This window comes from Microtus pennsylvanicus, chromosome 6, assembly GCF_037038515.1.
Source record: "Microtus pennsylvanicus isolate mMicPen1 chromosome 6, mMicPen1.hap1, whole genome shotgun sequence".
NCBI classification, from domain to species: Eukaryota; Metazoa; Chordata; class Mammalia; order Rodentia; family Cricetidae; genus Microtus; species Microtus pennsylvanicus.
The window spans coordinates 18,975,579-18,995,977 of NC_134584.1; the positions used below are offsets into that span (position 1 = coordinate 18,975,579).

General features: G+C 34.5%; 1 protein-coding gene across 4 annotated transcripts in view; it reads right to left on the minus strand.

Annotated features, from left to right (window-relative positions):
* Cdh12 (cadherin 12) overlaps positions 1-20,399 on the minus strand; it is a 788,260-nt gene that overhangs the window by 437,137 nt on the left and 330,724 nt on the right. Inside the window, exon 3 of one of the 4 annotated variants that reach the window (XM_075975836.1) lies at positions 15,880-15,999. The exons of the other annotated variants lie outside the window; for them this stretch is intronic. The gene's annotated coding sequence lies outside the window, so the exon portion shown is untranslated. The remainder of the gene's footprint in view (positions 1-15,879; positions 16,000-20,399) is intronic. 4 annotated transcript variants of the gene reach the window in all.

Genomic DNA, 20,399 nt, shown 5'->3' on the forward strand with positions numbered 1-20,399 from the left:
ATATCTTTTCAATTATCTTAACTTGTTATAATTAACTTGCAAGTAAAAAATAAGGACAATATTATCATAACTTATTATATAGAAAAATTGAAATAAATATGTCTCTTTGAATGATTATTTATGTTTAATTTTGGTTTTACATCTTACAGTTTGATCTTATCCTTCCAAGGATTTCTTCCCTTTAAGGAAGTTCTGCCTGTGCCCTACTTTCTCCAAACAGAGGAGCTGGAAAACAGCGACATCTGTGTGAAGATAGATAAATATGACTGTCTAGGAGATTGTACACTCTCTTGTTCTATATTCGTGTACATAATTTTAGAAAACATATGATTGATTGGTATGTCTTGGTTTCTTTTTCTGAGGGTGTGTTAAAAATCCTCTGACAGAATCAACGCCAGGTAGAGTTAGAGTTGTATCATGTCCTGCAACTATGCCTTTTGCTCCAATGTACTGGATCCTTAAATTGTGAATTAAAATAATCCATTAATTCTTTAAGCTGCTTTCATCAGTTATTCTGTTAAAACATGAGGAACATGGTTAGAATAGTTAATAATAAATATGACATTGTTTAATATAGTTTGTTATAAAGGAGAGACATTTACTCCTATATTAGAAGTAGCGTTGTGACATTTGCAATACACTAGGGCTCTGCAATTTATATTTATGTAGTAAGTAGTGTGTTCTTCCTTTGCAATGTATTAGTTGAACTGTTCAGAGACTTTAACAGAAAATAGTCTCTTTCCTTGATTGATTTCCTCAGTCTGTCTATCTCTCTGTGGAACTGACTCTCTGTCTCTGATTACCTGTTTCCCTCATTTTTGTCTTCCTTCTTTTCTCCCTTCACTCCTTCCTTCTTTCTTTTCTTCCTTCCGTCCTCTTTCTTTCATTTGTTTTACAGATTACTGTTTTTGAGTAAAGTTTTCAAATTAGCAACAGCAGCATGCCTGCTTTAGCTTTGTGAATACTACAAAATACTGGCAAATACCACCACATCTCCCTTCTACAATTTGAAACTTTTTCTTCTATTTTATCCACTTCAAAATGTGCTTTGCTCCTTAGTAAAAATATAGAGTATAATTTAGAGTATAGATTTTCTTTTATGATTTATATTTTTGTGTATGTGGGGTGAGGGTATGTGTGCATAAGAACAGATGCTTATAGAGTACCTATGAGAGCAGCACATTCCTTGAAGCCAGAGTTAGTGGTTGTTGTGAGCTATTTGTCATGGGTGTTGAAAACTAGGGATCTGGTAGAAAAATTGGTGCCTTACCCGCTGATCCATCTTTCTACACCCTCACATGTAATTTATAAACATATTCAGATATTTATAATGTCAAATCTACCCAATCCTTACGAGTTTCCTAGTTTTAACATTTGTCTTAAGTCCCCTGGGTTTAAGTATGTAAGTTAGTTTGCTTCGCTGACTTCTGAAACACTATCATTTTGCTCCTGGCTATAGTTAATTTGATGTTTTTTTTCTTACTAATAAGTTCCTAATTAGTATCAAGATAAATTCAATTGTCAGTTCAATGTAATTCTGTATTATGGACATTCAGGATGCTGAATGTTTATATTAATCTTCAAGCTTTGAAATCTACCATTCACCTAGCAGTCTACATGACAAAATAACTAATTTTTGTGGCATATTTCTTTAAATATGTATTGTATGTTACATTTATTCATCCTCATTTGTTTAATTATGTAAAGGTGTGTTGCTTTTGTTTATGCTGCATTTGTTTAAATGTATAAAGATGTGTTACTGTTTCACCTTGCTTGCCTAAAGCATCTAATTGGTCTAATAAGAAATTGAATGGTCAATAGCTAGGCATTAGAGGGATAGGCAGAACTGTGGGCAGAGAGAATAAATTGGAGAAAGAATGTAGACTCATGAAGAGGAAGAACAAGGGAAAAATAGAGGGATATGCCCAGAATCAGTAAGCCAGGCAGTCATCAGCCTGGCAGAAATTAAATTGGTCATACGGAATGAAAGAAAAGTAAAAAGCTCAGTGGCAAAACATAGATGAAGAGGAACAGAGTAATTTATGTTATAAGAGCTAGCGGGACTAGCATAAGGTAGACCAAGCATTGAAAAATAATAATAAGTCTGTGGCATGATTTGGGAGCTGGTTCATTGCCCAAAATAAAGCCTTACTTTGGGATTCCAACGTGAGTCCCAGATTTCCATATAGAACCTGTGAAAGCTGAAACAGAGATGAGAGAGACAACAAAGGATATAGCTCCTTTAAGAGGCTCTTCCAAATACCAAGCACTCAGGTAGCTGGCAGGAAAAAAGCAAGCTAACTAGTGGCGCCAGTATGCTAGAGCTAGGGCAGTTTGACACAGCTCCCAGTAGAACACAGCTCTTGGCCAGGCTCAAAGGGCATAAAGCTTGGTTTTCATGGACCCAACTTAAATTATTAGCACAAAACCCTTATCAGTTTACACTTTGACTCACAGACTCAGAAAAGGCTAGAGACATGCAGTGAGGACAAGTCCAGATGGAAAACAAACCAAAACAACAAAACTCTATAAAGGTTTACAATGTGTTTTAAAATGTGCATAGGTTTAAGAAAGAAAAGAAAATGGGTATAGACAATCATAGAAAAAAATAAGTCTCTTAAAAATAATATCAAAGTCTTTAAAGAGAGGGTAAAGTAATATAAAGAAAAAAAAGCCATGGAAAGATGGGAAATACAGAGGGAGACTGAATCCTGAATGGTGCTGTGCTAACTCTGAGGTGTTTGAATGATGATGAGTGAATGACAGCTATTGAGAGACAAGGGATTATAAAAGTGATGCTGAATTAAACCAACCTAGACACTTTAGGAATGCCTTAAATTTAAAATGGAATTCAGGGGCTGGACAGATGATTCAGTGGTTAAGAGCTTTGCCTGATCTTTCAAAGGTCCTGAGTTCACTTCCCAGCAACCACATTGTGGCTCACAACCATCTGTAGTGAGATTTTTGTGCCTTCTTCTGGCCTGTAAGGATACATGCAGGCAGAATACTATATACATAATAAATAAATAAAGACTTTTTAAAAAAGAATCTATTTAATAAAAATTAAAATAAATAAATAAATAAATAAAATGGAATTCAGAAAATGTATTGTGTTGGGAAAGAGTTTGTGCATTTGTTTCCAGTGGAAATGAAAGGCTGTGGATTCCTTTAATAGAGATCAGGTTTAATTGCAGGAGACTTCCTCAAAATCTTGGCTAGAAACATAAAAATAAATATACCAAGAAAGACTACCAGACAGGTGACATGTACACTGATCCTTCTGCATTAGGAACAGTTCTGAGACTGGCCAGTAAGTGTTACAACCAGTTTTCCTACACGTTGATCTTTATCTTAAATTTTTTTAGGGTATCCAAAAGAAGTCATCACCCTCAAACAAAACATGTATGCAAAGGACTTACTTTTTGCTAACTAGTATATTTAAAGGTGTCAATGGATTGAAGATCTGTCAAGCATAGTATAAATATAAAAAAACATAAAAGAATAACTATAGTTCACAGGTTATAAATTATATAAACTTTTGGATTTTTTATTTGAAAAGTGTTTTTATCAAAATTGAATGGCAATGTTAAGAGGTGATAAAATGAAATGACATTATCTTATTGTGATTAACAAATTTTTAAATTATTAATAATTTTGAGAATTTTTTGCATTAGTGTGCTGTTATTACACTCCTTCCACACCTCCTATTCCATCATCTCACCCCTCCACTCTCAGATTTTCCTTCTACAATTATTATTTCTAGATACAAATAAAACTTACTGAGCTATTTACTATTGGTTGAATAAATACCAGTTTAGGGATAATAACTTGGCTTTGTAAACTTTAAGGGGACTAATTGCTTGAGAAAATCCTTCAAGAATCCATTCATGTCTAATGCTGTAAAACTAAACTACTCAAGGCTGAAGAGGTCATAGACTCTAGAGACCATTATACTTTCCACAAAACAAATAAATGTTAGTATTTTATAAAATTTCTGAAAAATTTTCCATGAAATTATTGAATAACTATTTGAATATTATATGAATAATAATATTCAGTATTAATACTTTTATCATTTTAATTCTTCTTTCTTCCTTTTGAAGTATTGGAAACTGAAACCAGTGTTGTGAATAAAAAGTAAATTGTCTACCACAGAATATATTCTGACATATTTAAGACCTACATAATTTAGGACTACATTAAACAGGAAAACATGGAATTTTTGAGAAAACTGGTTATAATATACTGTAATCAAAAACTGAAAAGTCATTTCTCCAAGTTGAGTATGAGTTAAAATATTTTCCCTTCCTACTGTCAAGAGTAAGAAAATATTCTGAAAACATTAGCTAGAAAAGCCTGGGAGGGTGATAGAGCTAACTAGCACTCTTGGGGATACACCTCGGTGACCCTTGCCATAATAAATATTCAGGAATATGCCTGAGAACGTTGGAGTTCTCTGTGGATGATACAGTAATGATCTGTAGACAGACATGTACAAATAACAATAGGAAGTAATGTCCTCAATGATAAGTAAATTCATGGAGATAATTTAGTTAGAATATACCAAGAAAAATGTAGAAAAGTCCTTGCATGCTAAAATGTTTCTCTATAAAGATTTATTTCAGTTGCTGGAGAATTAAATAATTAGATCATTTTTGGCAATTTAAGCCCTGAATTGAAATATTTATGAACTATTGAACTGAGAAATGACTTGGAATTGGTTCTGATTTCAAGTAGAAATATCTCCAAAAAATTAACATATATAGTTATATATATATGATATACATTGTAAAACCATCCTCAATTATATCAGTGAATATTGCATTTCTATAAATAATACAATTAAGTATCATTTAATGGGAATAAATCATTTTCAGAACTAAAAGAACATATTTTTCTTTTATTAATAGATTAATACAATTTATGATGTTTTCAAATACAAAAATTAACTTAGTCCTGGGTTTCCTTATCAAATTATGCCTTTTTTCCCTTTATTTTTCTTTATTTTAAAATAATGAGTATTATATATAATTAGTTTAACCAATGCTTTGACCGGGGTTTTTCTCAATTTTTAGTTAATTACTGTGAGTGTTATTTTTAATGAAAAATCTGTTCTATACATTATGTGCATTAACTGCCTTTAGGAACAATTCTAATGAGAAGATATGTACAATATTGTGTAGCAAGCAGATAATACAAGAGAAATAAAAAAGGCAACTCTAGAACTTCTTAGGTAGTTTTTTACAGAGCAAAGAAAATGGGAAAAAATAGTATGTGAAAGAAACCATCCTATAAACAATAGTTTAGAAAAGTACCAGTATGCTGTACTTCCTCTCTACATATTTGGAAAACATTTAGAGTTGAAGAAACTCAGTGTAACGGTCATATTCTTATGCAGTATTTGGGTTAATTTTAAGGTAGAATGAAGATTTAGGGTTATTTAAATAGAAACTTAAAGAACTCACTTGATCCAGAGGCAATGATAGCAGCTTACATCAAGGCGGCCACCATGTTAACAAACAAATAGTACATTAGCAAAGATGGTTTAGGAATCATGTAGGCAGAAACCCAAATTTAATTTGTCTAAATTAGAAAAACCTGTGTCTTCACAACAGAGGAACTGTAGTATCTTCTAAAGGAAACAAACAAGTACAAAAGAAGACCTCCCCATGTTTCCTACAGGTGATTTAAGTGTCCAGTGTGTTTCCAGAGACAAAGTGCAATTTTCTGTTTTGGGTCATGTAGTAATTTAATTCAATATTGATGAGGACACACAGTCATTATCATTGTTCCCTCCTGTCATTCTCACCTACAATTTTACATACTCAGTAAGGGGACTTTCCTCGTCTAGAAAAGATAGCATGTATATGGTATTTAGTGGTTCAAAACCAAAAGAGAATATTGCTGGATAAGTATAGAGTTTATAAAAAGTTTGCCAATTCATTATCTTAACAAGGTGACATGGACACAGTTTATCTTGCACACTGTCACGAAGAGTGCCAGCTTCATTCTACAATGAGCTTTCCTGGTGGACTAGGATGGCTCCAGCACAGTGAGAGTCTAGTGCCTCCTCATTTGCATCTGCCTGAGAGAGAACTGGGGCAGTGTAGACAAGCTGGCATGAGCGCCACTCTCAGGGAACTAGAGGAACTAAGCATCTCCCAATGCAAAGCAGAGACCTCGCACTGCCCATTTCCTGACCCGAGAATGTCCATTTCAACCGTCTCTCGCACCTCACTCACTGTCAATAAAAATCCCCAACGTGTCTTTAGTTTTGAATAATACTTAATATGAAAGTATTTAATTTCTCAGCTGTTATAACACACTTGTGTTGTGTTTTCCCAGCTTATAAAGAAAACAGGATGCAATCATTCTGAAGCCTAACTGTAAACTCATTAACACCACATTTGAGTGCCTATGTCTGGGAGTACTGAAGGTGACTTGGAGCATCAGAAATCCATACAATGTTGCTTGAATATCCCACTTAAATTTTCTGAAAATCTTGTAAAGATTGAATAACAGGGTAATATTTCACTGATTAGTAAAGGAAAATGTAAGACGGTGAAAGTTCTTTGTGGCCAATAATGCTCACTTCACCACTAACATAGAGTCTGCTTCAGTTTTATACTTTATTATCTTTAAGTCTTGCTAGTAAACATAATTCCATAAAGCAGCTATTGCAACATGAGCAAGTAAATGTACTGTGTGAATACCGAGTCAGTTATTTCAGGTGCCGTTGAAATTCAAGAAAAATGTGTTAATGTATTGCAAGGGAATAAGCTGAAGGACGTTTGCCTCATTCTTAAAATTCATAGTTTTCCTGATAAATATAAATCTTATATATTACCACAGTTTGACCAAAAACTATTTCCTTGCAGATATTTATGTAGTGTTTTTTCCTTAGCTTAATGATAAATAGTTGAGAATGCTACCATTAGCAGAGGAGGTACTGTCATAACTCAACAACAGCAGACACACAGGTAAATGAAAAGTAGCTTTGATAAGTAAGATTATAAAATGTATAAAGCTGGAAAAAATATAAACTTTTGTTTCAAGAAGAAAAAATAAATAATTATGAGTGGAGACTGTAGTTACCTAAAATGATTGCTGACAAAATTTCTAAAGAAAAGATCATTTTATAAATACATTTATAATAATAATTGGATTGTTTTGTTCAATTGATGATATTGAACTACATGTTTTCATATAAATCATGAATCACTTCTAAACTTTTAGGTAACATTTGAAACAAAGTACACTGAAATTATCTTTATAGTTTGGAACAAGTACATGTCAGTTATTCCCAACTCAGCAGATATAATTCTTCTTTAAATTGAAATAATTCTCCTTACAATTGTTTTTCTAAATTCCAAAATATAGGAATTTATATGTGTATATGTTTTAACTGATTACACTTCTTGAAGTATGAAGTATCTTGTAAAGTCAATAAAAAAGTCATATGAGTACATTTCTCTACTTTTTTATCATAATTTTTTTACTACATAGATTGGAGCACCGGACATAATTCTCAAGGTCCAAATCAGGAGCAGAAGGAGAGAGAGCACGAGCAAGGAACTCAGGACCGCAAGGGGTGCACCCACACACTGAGACAATGGGGATGTTCTATTGGGAACTCACCAAGGCCAGCTGGCCTGGGTCTGATAAAGCCTGGGATAAAACCGGACTCTCTGAACATAGTGGACAATGAGAACTCAAGAACAATGGCAATGGGTTTCTGATCCTACTGCACGTACTGGCTTTGTATGAGCCTAGGCAGTTTGGATGCTCAGCTTACGAGACCTGGATGGAGGTGGGGGTTCCTTGGACTTCCCACAGGGCAGGGAACCCTGATTGCTCTTCGGGCTGAGGAGGGAGGGGGACTTGATTGGGGGAGGGGGAGGGAAATGGGAGGCGGTGGCAGGGAAGAGACAGAAATCTTTAATAAATAAAAAAAAACAGATAGTTATTAGAAGATTAAATGCAACAGAAAGTTAGATAAATTTTGTATTGTCTTAGAAAATTATAGGAAGAAACTGAATGTAGGCATAGGGAAATTAATACCCATGATGAAATGTTAAAGTACAACCTGCAAAGATTAATTCATCAGGTTATAAGAACAAGAAGATTCACATTATCTGTGGATGAAGCTGAGGTTCAATTACTCCATGTAGCAAAATGTGGAAAACACATATTGCCAGTTGCTAGAATAAACACAGTTGTTTGTAGACAGAAAAACAAATTGACTTAAATTTCCATATCTCAGGTGTTGAAGTGATCATTTTGATGTTGATGAAGAGTGATAATGTGATCACTTCCTAGGAACTCCAAAATCTATGCTCAGCGGCACTATGAACTTTCCCATTGCTTTCCTTTGTCTAGTCTAAGTTTCCGTGGTCTGCTAAATTGCAGGAGTGCTATTATGACAGCTAGGAGCTGTGGTCTCCTGCAGCATAACCCACGTTTGCATCATATGTCAGACAAGATGCATGTCTCTGACATGAGTGACAGGCTGTTAACAATTTTATTTTCAGATACTAAACTTATAAGATTGACCCTTAAATTTCTGAGTTTTATCTTCTAATTCTGATCTATTTTCTTACCTGTGAATTGGAGGAATCACACCTTTCAAAGACTATTTGATGATCTAGTGGTGGAATATGTTTAATATTTTTATATAAATTCTGAAGGGCAGTTAAACTGTATCAATACCAATTTTAACTGTGGCATTTGCAGTAATGAAAGAGTAGAATAGAGTTTAGGCTTACAGCTAGATATTCAATGTGTGTAATAAGAATGCAGAATTATAAAGCTCATTTTATGTAAACAGTATAATTAATACAGAAACCTCAAATGTTATCAACTGTCAAAATGAATATTCTTATAACTTAGAAAATTCTGGCTTACTGCCTTTCAATTTAGAGGACATTAGGTAACTGGCTTTAAGGAAACTAAATATATTTATAGGCATGTAAATGAGACTCAAGAAGGCATGGTATAAAAAATAGTAGAGAATAAACTGGATTGCTTGTTGTCTCTATGGTAGTAAAGAAGACAAATTATGGCGGTGTTCTTTTAAAAGACAAAAACCAATGAATCTGATACAAGGAAATAAAACCTACAGTTGATTACAATACAATCGACTCCGTTTTCATAAAAGAAAATTGTCATTCTGAAATTTGGTCATCAAATTGTAAATGGAGTAAGAGCATTCTACTTGTTTAGTGCCCTTAGAGCCTTTGAAGGTATTATATGCATATATTCAAATGCTGACCTGAAGTCAATGAAAACGCATGACACTCAAGTTAAAAAATTCAAATTTAGACAAGGCCATTGAGAAAGACCGTCTCAAAAAATCTAATATTAAAGTTATACTTATGATTGAACAGCCTTTACTTTCCATATTTTAAAAATGTCAATAAATTATAGAAATCTCGAAAGCAAGATTTGATGACACCTGCAAAAGTTACCTTTAATTTTATTCTATTTTTAGCCCTTCCTTTTGCCACGGAGTGACCTCTTCCAATATGAAATTTTATATTATGATGCACAATTCAATTTGTTTTCCTCCAGTTTTTATTTCTTTAGTGCATAATTTCTATAGTCAGAATTTTTATTATTCAGGCAATAAAGTCATATTTCATTGTGTTACTCAGAGTGAAGGCTATTCCAAATATCAGTAGATTAAACTTGTTCACTGAGATTATTGTGTTGTCTATAAGTTCTTGTTTGGGGATATGAAGTTTTGTGGGCTTAGTTCTTAGTGTAAGATGTTACCTTTTTCAAGTAGATTTTATTGTGGACACCTGTGATCACAACTACATAGTTCTTCCTAATTCAGATTTACCACTAACAGTTTTTAGCATGATAAAATTTAAGGGGTCCATGTATGTTGGTGCACACTTCAATCTCAGATTCAGTGGACAGAGGTAGGAGGATCTTTTGGAGATAGAGACCAGCCTGGTCTACGTAGTGAGTTCTACACTATCCATGAATTCATAATGACACTCAAATAAAAAAAAAAATGAAGCGTCAATTTTCAATAAAGATTGAGTTGGGTCAAAGGAAACATTAAGTTCACAGAGAAAGAATAAAACATATGTAATATATAATATGATAATACAAATAATGTGTAATTTCAACAAATTATTTTGAAAATGCATCTTTACTTTCCTACTGAAGCAATCCAAACACCTAGAAGTTACTATAACCCCCAGGGATGCATCATAATGGATGTCTCATGATTTCTTTTCTTTGCATCCTTCTTTGTTTTTGTTTGTTTCTTTGTTTTTCGAGACAAGGTTTTTTTCTGAATTTTTGGACCTGTCCTGAAACTTTCTCAATAGCCTAGGGTGGCCTTGAACTCTGGGATACTACCGCTTCTGCCTCTTGAGTGCTGGTATTAAAGGCATGTGCCTGGCTTTGTCTCTTGGATTCTTTGTGCAGTTCCTAGATGCATGTTTTTCACATTGACTAGCAATTTTGAGCATTCATTCACTTTGAATCCTCATAATTTTCCTGATGATCTTGACTTATAACCTTAATGCATTTCCAGTTTATTATGAAATGTGACAGTTGTTATTTATATATACACCTGAACAACTTTAAACACAAATTTGTCTTTATTTGTAAAGAGAATTTGTAAAGGAACTGTTAATTAACTTCCAGTGGTAGTGACTCATGTGACCCTGGGTGAATACAGTATCAAACTTTTATAAATTAATATAAAAAGGCTTTATGTGAGAATAAAATAAGTACAAGAAAGTTCCTGTGCTATTAATAGCAGCATTGTAATGAAGGTTATTTTACTACCTACAATACAAAAATGAGGTTTAGAACAACATGAACATTTAAATACTTAGATCATCTTTAAATAGGTTATTGCTAATTAAACCTAAGTATAAATTAGATTTCTTCCTTTTCATTCCTTTTTTCATAGGCAGGATGGCTACTAAACTGTTCAAATAGAATTTTCCATTAAATATAAATTTCCAAAATGAGGCGTTCTAACAATGCACCTTCGGATAATAAGTATAATAAATATCAGGGGAAATAAAGCGATTTTGTCCATATTAATATGGAAGCTTAATATTAATTAGCACCAATTAGGAATGAAACATTCTTTAACCACACTAGCCAGCTCCACTATGTTCTGCAGTCTGATGCTTCTACATCACCTTGGTGATTAAAACTTCTATATTTTGTTTTAGTTTAGCTGGCTAAGTTAACAGGTAGGAAGATGAACACAACAATTTGGAGTTCTTGTTTAATTACCCTTTTTAACACCTAATCATACAAAAGACAAAGAAGTCCAGATAAAAGTGCATGAATACAATGGACCCAGAGAAGATGACTTAAAGATATTGAACAATTTTATTTCCTGTGTTTTTATTTTTATAAATACTGGTTTTCTTCAGTATAAAGCAAATCTGTAATAATATAATAAAAGCAATTTTCTGCTAAGGCGGTATATACTGTATCTGAAGCTTTATTTCTGCAATAGAGTGTTTCAAAGACTAAATGTCCAACTTTAAAAGGCTTTCCGTGATGCATTTGGTAGTCTCACTGATTTAGGAGATCTAGCAATTAATCTTCTAGGATAGAAAAAGAAGTAGAAAATGGCACATGAATTATAGCTATCATTAGAAAAATCCCTATGCATACACAAGGAACACCAAACAGTGGCAAAACTGGTCACCGACCGCATTGCATAGTGACAATGCTATATTTTCAAGCTTAGACCAAGTAATGAGAAAACGGAGAACAAATGGCTAATTTCTAGGTAATCTCCTATTCCCTTGCTAAACAATGCTGAGATTACTTAAAAAGAACCCTGGGTTTTACAAGGGGGCTCAACAGGGGAATGTGTCTCTTACTTAAGCCTGAGCAACTGAATTCCACACCCAGAACCCATGGTGAAAGTAACCAAGTCCCACAATCTGTCCTCTTTTAATGCCATGCATGCGCTTACACTAACACACAACATTTCCAAATAATTAATAACAATAATAGAAAATCAAAAGGGTACTAATAATTTCAGTGCTATTAGTAGTTTGTATACTGACTGGTTTCCTTAAAGAAACACTAACTCCTAGCCTGAAGCAGTGAAATTCCTAGACTAGCACTTGCACTGCACATTAAAAACTAACCTCATGTTCATCCATAAATCCAAAGACATTCTGTGATAAATTTCCCGTAATATCAATTAATTTCTAGCCTTGCAATAGCTTTCACAAAATGGCATAGCCTAAATCAAATGTTACAATATATTAATACTTTAGTATCTTCCCTAATTGTCCAATTTTAGCAATAACAATTTTTGATGTTGAATTTCATTTACAATATTTAAATGAATATAAATCAGTGACCTTAACTTCTTTCTTCTTCCTCTTCTTCTTCCTCCTCCTCTTCTTCTTCTTCTTCTTCTTCTTCTTCTTCTTCTTCTTCTTCTTCTTCTTCTTCTTCTTCTTCTTCTTCTTCTTCTTCTTCTTCTTCTTCTTTTTCTTCTCCTCCTCCTCGTCCTCGTCCTCCTCCTCCTCCTCCTCCTCTTATTTCTCTTCTTCTTCCTCCTCCTCCTCCTCCTCCTCCTCCTCCTCCTCCTCCTCCTCCTCCTCCTCCTCCTCCTCCTTCTCCTCTTCTTCTTTTTGTTTTTGTCGAGATAGGGTTGACTCTGTAGCTTTGGAGCCTGTCCTGAAACTAGCTCTTGTAGACCAGGCTAGCCTAGAACTCGCAGAGATCCACCTGCCTCCTGAGAGCTGGTATTGAAGGTGTGCATGACCACCCGGAATTAACTTCTTTCTTCTACATTCAGACATCCAGCTTTCCAAATACCATTTATTGAATAGGCTATATATTTTCTATTGTGTATTTATTGGTAACTTTGTCAAAAACTAGGTGACTATAGTTATACGTACTGATATTTGAGAGTTTGATTTTTTAACATTGGTCTTCACATCTATTTTTGTGCCAGTGCCATGTGATTTGTGTTTCTATAAGCATATAATACAGATTAATACCTGGTATGATTACCCATCCAACATTATTTTTTGTGTAATAATGTTTTGACTATTTGGTCTGTTTCATGTGTATTTTGTTGGTTTTGATTTTATCTGGTCTGAAGAATATTATGGGACTTTTGATTATGGGTTGCATTGAATTTATTAATTGATTTTGGAAAGATGATCATTTTAAGTTTTTTTTTATTTTACTGATTCATGCGAACTGAAAGTATTTCCATTTTCTCATGTCCCCTATATCAAGGGTATAAGAGTGGCAGTTTTATCTTGGGAGAACCCAACAGCCATCCAGTTGCACTTAAGACACGCTCAACAGAAGGGAATTAATCCCTGATATTGTAAGTGTAGTCAACTATCTAATGTTGATCAGGACATGGACTTTAGAAAGAACCTCCTACTTTTTCCACTTTCCTAATCTATTATAGTTTCTAAATGCATTCTAAATACTTATCTTTATACACACATATAAGCATAGCTCTCAACCTTCATGAAATAAGCTTCTTTTCAAAGCATATGTAAATCATTACAGTAATCTACATGTGTTGGAAATGCAAAGAAAAACCAAGTGACAAACAAAATTGATATGCCTACAATGCAACCCTGACACCTAAAGACAGAAGAACTTAATGGAAGATTAGTAGGAAAGATTGTAAAAATTGGATGATTATGGCATCGGCTAGGATGTAGTGTTTTCTATATGAGATGGGTAAGATATACCAACAAAATATCAATAATAAAGGTAGTCTAAAGAGTATCTGACCAATAATAATACCAGTTGACATGCCAGTGTGGATGGAGTAAGTCTCTCAAGGCTTTATTACTAGAGGATAAGTTACATGTAATTAATGGCTCCTGAACGACGGAAAATTAGTTTTTTTCCCCTCTAGGCGTGAGCCACAAGATGAGAATGTAGAGCAAGTATCAATTAAAGAGGAAAATATTATATTATTTAAATGTATAATATAGTGTTTTAAGTAATAGGAACATATTATTTTAAGATAAATAAAATGGTTACAGTTGAAGTGAAATTTTACTTTAAAATAAAACAAGTGTACAAGCAAAATTACATCATATCATAGAGATTAATAAAAATATTCTCACTGTGTCCCGATAAGGTTGTGTATATAAGTGACTAATTCTAAAGAAAGGGGAAATGTTTTAATATCTAAATTTCTTACTGTGGGGTACTTTTTACTTTTTTTTTATTGATAAAAGGAGAATAAAGAAAAGAAAGAAAAAAAAAAACAAATTTCCACCTCCTCCCAGCCTCCCATTTCCCTCCCCCTCCTCCCATTCTTCTCCCCCTCCTCCCACCCCTCTCCCTTTCCCCCCACTTTTCTCCCCCTCCCTCTCCAGTCCAAAGAGCAGTCAGGGTTCCCTGTCCTGTGGTAAGTCCTAGGTCCTCCCCCCTCCGTCCATATCTAGGAAGGTGAACATCCAAACTGGCTAGGCTCCCACCAAGCCAGTACATTGCGTTGGATCAAAACCGCGTGCCATTGTCCTTGGCGTCTCATCAGCCCTCATTGTTCGTCATGTTCAGAGAGTCCAGTTTTATCCCATGCTTTTTTTGGTAACAGTCCAGCTGGCCTTGGTGAGCTCCCAGTAGATCAGCTCCACTGTCTCAGTGGGTGGGTGCACCCCTCGTGGTCCCGACTTCTTTGCTCATGTTCTCCCTCCTTCTGCTCCTCCTTGGGACCTTGGGAGCTCTATCCAGTGTTCCAGTGTGGGTCTCTGTCTCTATCTCCATCCATCGCCAGATGAAAGTTCTTATCCAAGAGGATAACTATATGTTTTTCCTTGGGTTCACCTTCTTACTTAGCTTCTTTAGATTCGCCTATTGTAGACTCCGTGACCCCTATTTATGGCTAGAAACCAATTATGAGTGAGTACATCCCATGTTCATCTTTTTGGGTCTGGGATAACTCACTCAGGATAGTGTTTTCTATTTCCATCCATTTGCATGCTGGTGGGAATGCAATCTTGTGCAACCACTGTGGAAGTCAGTGTTTCGGTTTCTCAGGAAATTCGGGATCAACCTACCCCTGGACCCAGCAATACCACTCTTGGGAATTTACCCAAGAGATGCTCTATCATATGTCAAAAGCATTTGTTCAACTATGTTCATAGCAGTATTATTTGTAATAGCCAGAACCTGGAAACAACCTAGATGCCCTTCAATGGAAGAATGGATGAAGAAAGTATGGAATATATACACATTAGAGTACTACGCTGCGGTACTTTTTTTTACTATTTTTTTTTCGAGGCAGGGTTTCCCTGTAGCTTTTTGGTTCCTATCCTGGAACTAGCTCTCCTAGACCAGGCTGTCCTCGAACTCACAGAGATCCACCTGCCTCTGCCTCCCGAGTGCTGGGATTAAAGGCGTGCACCACCACCGCCCGGCCTTGTGGGGTACTTTTTAGATACTGATTTGATGCATCTCAGTTTCATAAAACCCAGATAGATTCTATAAAACATCCAATTTATAACATATCATTAATTTTTAATAGTTATATAATAAGAATGACATTAATTTCAGGAGTACTATCACTACTCAGTGTTAGATATATTTTACTCCTAAATATTAAATTAAATATAACTCTTTGGATAACTCTTAATTATAACTTAATTATATTTAAAGTTGTGGATGGAATATTTATCCCTAAGAATACCTATTCTAAAAGTTTAGTGCTTATTTCTGTATTGCTTCCAGGCGAACCAAATAATACCAACAGTATGCCACTGGTCGAGCTTAAGCTTAAAAATGATCATCCATTAGCTTTTCAAAACCTTTTAAACATCTTTTCTTATGGTTCTTGACAGCTGAGGGCAAACAAGGTTCTTTGTCAATTTATGGCCAAGCCAATACCTGTAAAGATCCTCTGAGATTACTGTGAGCTTCAGCTAATGTCCGTTTCCTTTATGCTACATCTGGGCATTGAAGACTGACGGCTTCCTTGTTAGCTATCTGTCTCCCAGAATCATTTACCTGGAGTGTAAAACGAAGAGTGATGAGCTTTTGGGGTGGACTTAATATTTAGCACATTAAAAGCTAATTTATTACAGATTAATGTGACCTTAATTATACCAGGCTTTCCTCATTTCATTTTACTTTTTGAGAAAGAGAAAAAAAATTCCTAATGGGAAAAGTCCAAGCTATCTAACAATAGGCTGTTTGTTAGGAAGTTTCATATGTATACAAATCATACACAGCCAATTGTAACGCTTAGAAATCTTTGTCTGGCTAGACTCCTAGAAAATAAAGACTCCAGATTTAACTTGAAGAATGAGTAGTCCTACACTCTACATATAAAAATAAATAATTTTATTTATTCAATATATGTGACCACAGCTGAAATACAAAAATAAGAGTATAACTGTCTTATTTGAAAAAGACTAAAATTTAAGTGAAGTTGTAAATTTATTACATTCAATTAAAAATTTCATTTTCCATGAAATAATGTTTTGAAAATTACATAATTAACATAATTAGAACTCACATGTCAAATGGATATACAGATTCATACAAATACATATCTTAGTCTGATTTCACAGATAGTCTAGCATCCTTTGTATTAAAAGCCGTGTAAACTCTTGGTGTATGTAACTAGAGACAGATTAGACTTTTTCCCCTGATATGTGTATAGGATGCTTTTACTGAAAGGAAATGGGTGCCATGGTAGAAGGCTCAAGATTAATTTGATATATTTTAAATCTTATTTTTTTCTACTTTTTGAATTACAATAACAAAGGTGCAATTTACTGTGTAAAAGTCTATTTATTAATACTTTCATTTACAAAAGAAGATCTAGTGTTGCAATAAAATTGAGTTCAAATGCATGGAAATCTTGTATCTTCTTTTGTAGAAATTATAAAACATGTAAGCAAAATTTATATCTATATAGAGTAATGAATACACTCTTTAATGGAAAGTCTGTACTTTAAAAGGTAATCTGTACTTCCATATATTTTTTCAATTTCTATATGTTATTCTTTTCCTTTTATTGACGTCACTTAGGTTAAAGTTGGCAGTTCTTTTGGAAGTTGAGATTTTAACAGGGAGAGACAGAACTGCATTACTAAGAACAAAAATCTCAAAACTTATTTGCAGGAGAAACATTCATATGATGCAGAATTAAAAAATTCTGTAAGAATGCGTACATCCCAATTGAACACAGAAGTAGCAGAGTTAAGACCTTTATTTTAATAATGTTGCTCAAATGTTAAAAGGTGGAAATACGATCTTTTGGCTGGGAGTTTGGTGAGTCAATAAATTACCAGGTGTGTAAACATGATCACCTATGTTCAGATCCTCAGAATGTCATGTAAAAGCTAATTTTTTTACAGCAACATAAATCTGCGACCTGTGTTCTATGGAGATGGAACAGGGAGATTGGAGCACATAGGCCAAGAAGCCTAGCTAAAGATGTATGTTTAGCTTACAGACTCTATCTCAAATGTAAGATAGAGCGCAACTGAGTGAGACACACAGCTGGACTCTTGGTCTCTGTGTACATACATATGACTGTGAGCACCCACATGCAAATATGCACTCAACCCCATAAAATCGTACATGCACCACACACAAAGAAGAAAAAGCTTCTATTTACTGATGACATAGTGTGGCATTAGCCATTGTTTCCTTGAGGTGATGTTATTTGTTGGACATTGCCAAATATGGAGCTTTATATTTATACAATAAAGGTAGGAATAAACAATGATTTTCAATGCTATGACTGAAAGCAAGCACAGAACTCCGTACTTCCCTCTGTGACACAAGCTATATGCCAAATATTCTCATGCTTGGAAGATTTCTTAAATGACTTGGCATTAGGGGTGTAACTATGAAGGATAAATGAAAAGAGTCTGGAAACAGTGTTTCAAGATGTTAGTAGAAGTGATTATCACAAATGCAGACTTAGAGAACATAAAGCCACTAAGAATTTCTAATTGTTAATTATCATTCACTCATTCATTAAACAAATACAGTCAGAGTATCAGCTGATTTTAAGTACGTACTGTTAAAATAATGAGGCTGGAGAGACAGCTGTGAAGCTAAGAGAAACTGAGGCTTTTACAGAGGATCCAAGTGTAATGTGAGTGCCCATAAAGCAGGTCACAAACAGTTGGAACTCCAGTTCCAAGGAGGATACACCTGCTTCTGGCCTCTGCAGGAATCATGCACACACATGCTACACTTACAGATATTCAGAGAAAACGCTCGTGCACACAATATTAAAAAATAAAAACTCATCAAAATGTACATTCATCAGTTCTATGTAATTTATATTGGAGCAGTAAGAATTAAACTTACAAATCATCACACGTCTTCTCAACTCACTTTAATAATATAAGACTATCTCTACTCTATTATTTTCATTTTATGCCCTAGAGTGATGTGGCTATATGATTTTATGAAAATATATTTTATATTCAGCGACTTGGACTTTACTTGATATCAGAGCCAAAATGAGTAATACAGCTTGAGGTCACATAACTTAAAATTGATAACCTACTGTGTACTTAGCAAGTTTCTTTAACCTTCCTTTAAGATTACATAACAGCCAACCTCATTTGCCTTAGATTGTATATATAATCAACTTTTACACCCTAAGCTAGTGCATAGCTATTAAGATAATATTCTGACACATGAATAATGTACTTGCACATGCATGTTCTACTAATATATGTTGAAATTAGAAAATAGGGTGAAAACTGTTTTATAAAAATTAATAGCTAATGTAAATGTTCGGAGCTACATAAGGATATTGCTAATAGCATTTTTGTCTGTTATCTGGTTCAGCTGGAGTCATTGACTTGATTTCTTTTAAGTGCTGTTGTAGATTTCTGTAAAGTGTCCTTCATTTTTTTTCTCCCTGAGATGCTTTATGTGCTGTTCAATTAAAGAGAGATCAAAGCCCTTTGTTTGGGTCACACACAGAGAGACAGAAGGACAGAGAATATACTTAACATCAGGCAGACAGCAACACAGACTCATATGACCCAAAGAATACAGGAAGAAAATGACAGAACACAAAGAAAGAGAGACAATAGTAGAGAATTCAATTCTGGGTTTGATCTCACTCCTAGGGGAAGGGATTTTAATTTCTCCATTCCTATGCATTATTGCTTAAGTTTAATGTTAATTCATTCAAATTAACACAAATTAATATAGTTAATTAATACATACTGATTCATAAAACACCTTCCAAAATACTCAGTGATATGAATAAATATAAATATATATTTTAAAGTAAAGTTTTTAAAGAGAAAAGTGGAGATAATCTTTCTTTGTATAGTTCAATAATAACAATAAGAAATTATAAAATATTCAGCCTTGTACATAATAGCAAAAATAAATTACCCCATAACATCCTACTGACAACATCAGAAAAGCCTAGGAAATGAATGAGACATATGCACAGACTGACAAACGCACACCCCTATGCAAGCCCCCCCACACACACACACATGAGAAGATTTTGGTTACAGAAAGAGAAAGACTGAGATCTCACTCAGGAAGAGAAACAGGTGCATATATAAACTAAAAGAAGTAGTGATCACATGTGTAAGACCTGCCCAAGATCAAGCCAGACTATATCACAGAACAGAGAGGGATAGGAGCACCAAGTCCTATTCACAGATGAGGTGCTATTGGCAAATGATACGTGCTGGGGGAGGAAGAATCAGTTTTCATTAAGTGTTGGGCCTGCTAGAACAATCAAGCAGCAGTGTAAGGGCATACATACAAGATCATAAGGCAGTACAATCATACTTAACTTAAAACAAACAAAGAACAAGTCACAATGTTGGCAGGACTGAGAGGCAAGAAGATCTCAGGGATATTGTGTTTTGGAGGTGAATATGACCAAAATACATTGTACAAAATACTCAAAAACCAATTAATTATAGAAATAAACACCTAAAAATTAGAACAGAATCTACCATTTGATGGTTGTGTACACCTTTAAATCCTAGTACTCCAGAGGCAAAGGTAGGTGGTATTCTGTGAGTTTGAGGCCAGCCTGATCTACAGAGCAAGTTCCAAGTCCCAAAACAAAACAAAAAAAATGAAAAAAATAAAACAGAATCACTGACAGTGTGATTTTAAACAGCTATGTCTACTAAACCTACTAGACATTTTTTTTTCATTTTTATATCTTTTTATTACTTTATAAATAATACCAATCAAAATTTCCACTTCCTCTCCTCCTCCCACTTCCTTCCAGCTCCCCCCACTCTCCCCTCCACCCTCACCAGTCCTAAGAGAGGGCAGGGTAACCTACACTGTGGTAAGTCCAAGGCCCTCCCCCATACATCCAGGCTTAGGAAGGTATGTATCCAAAGAGAATAGGATTCCAAAAAAGCTAGTACATGCAGTAGAGACAG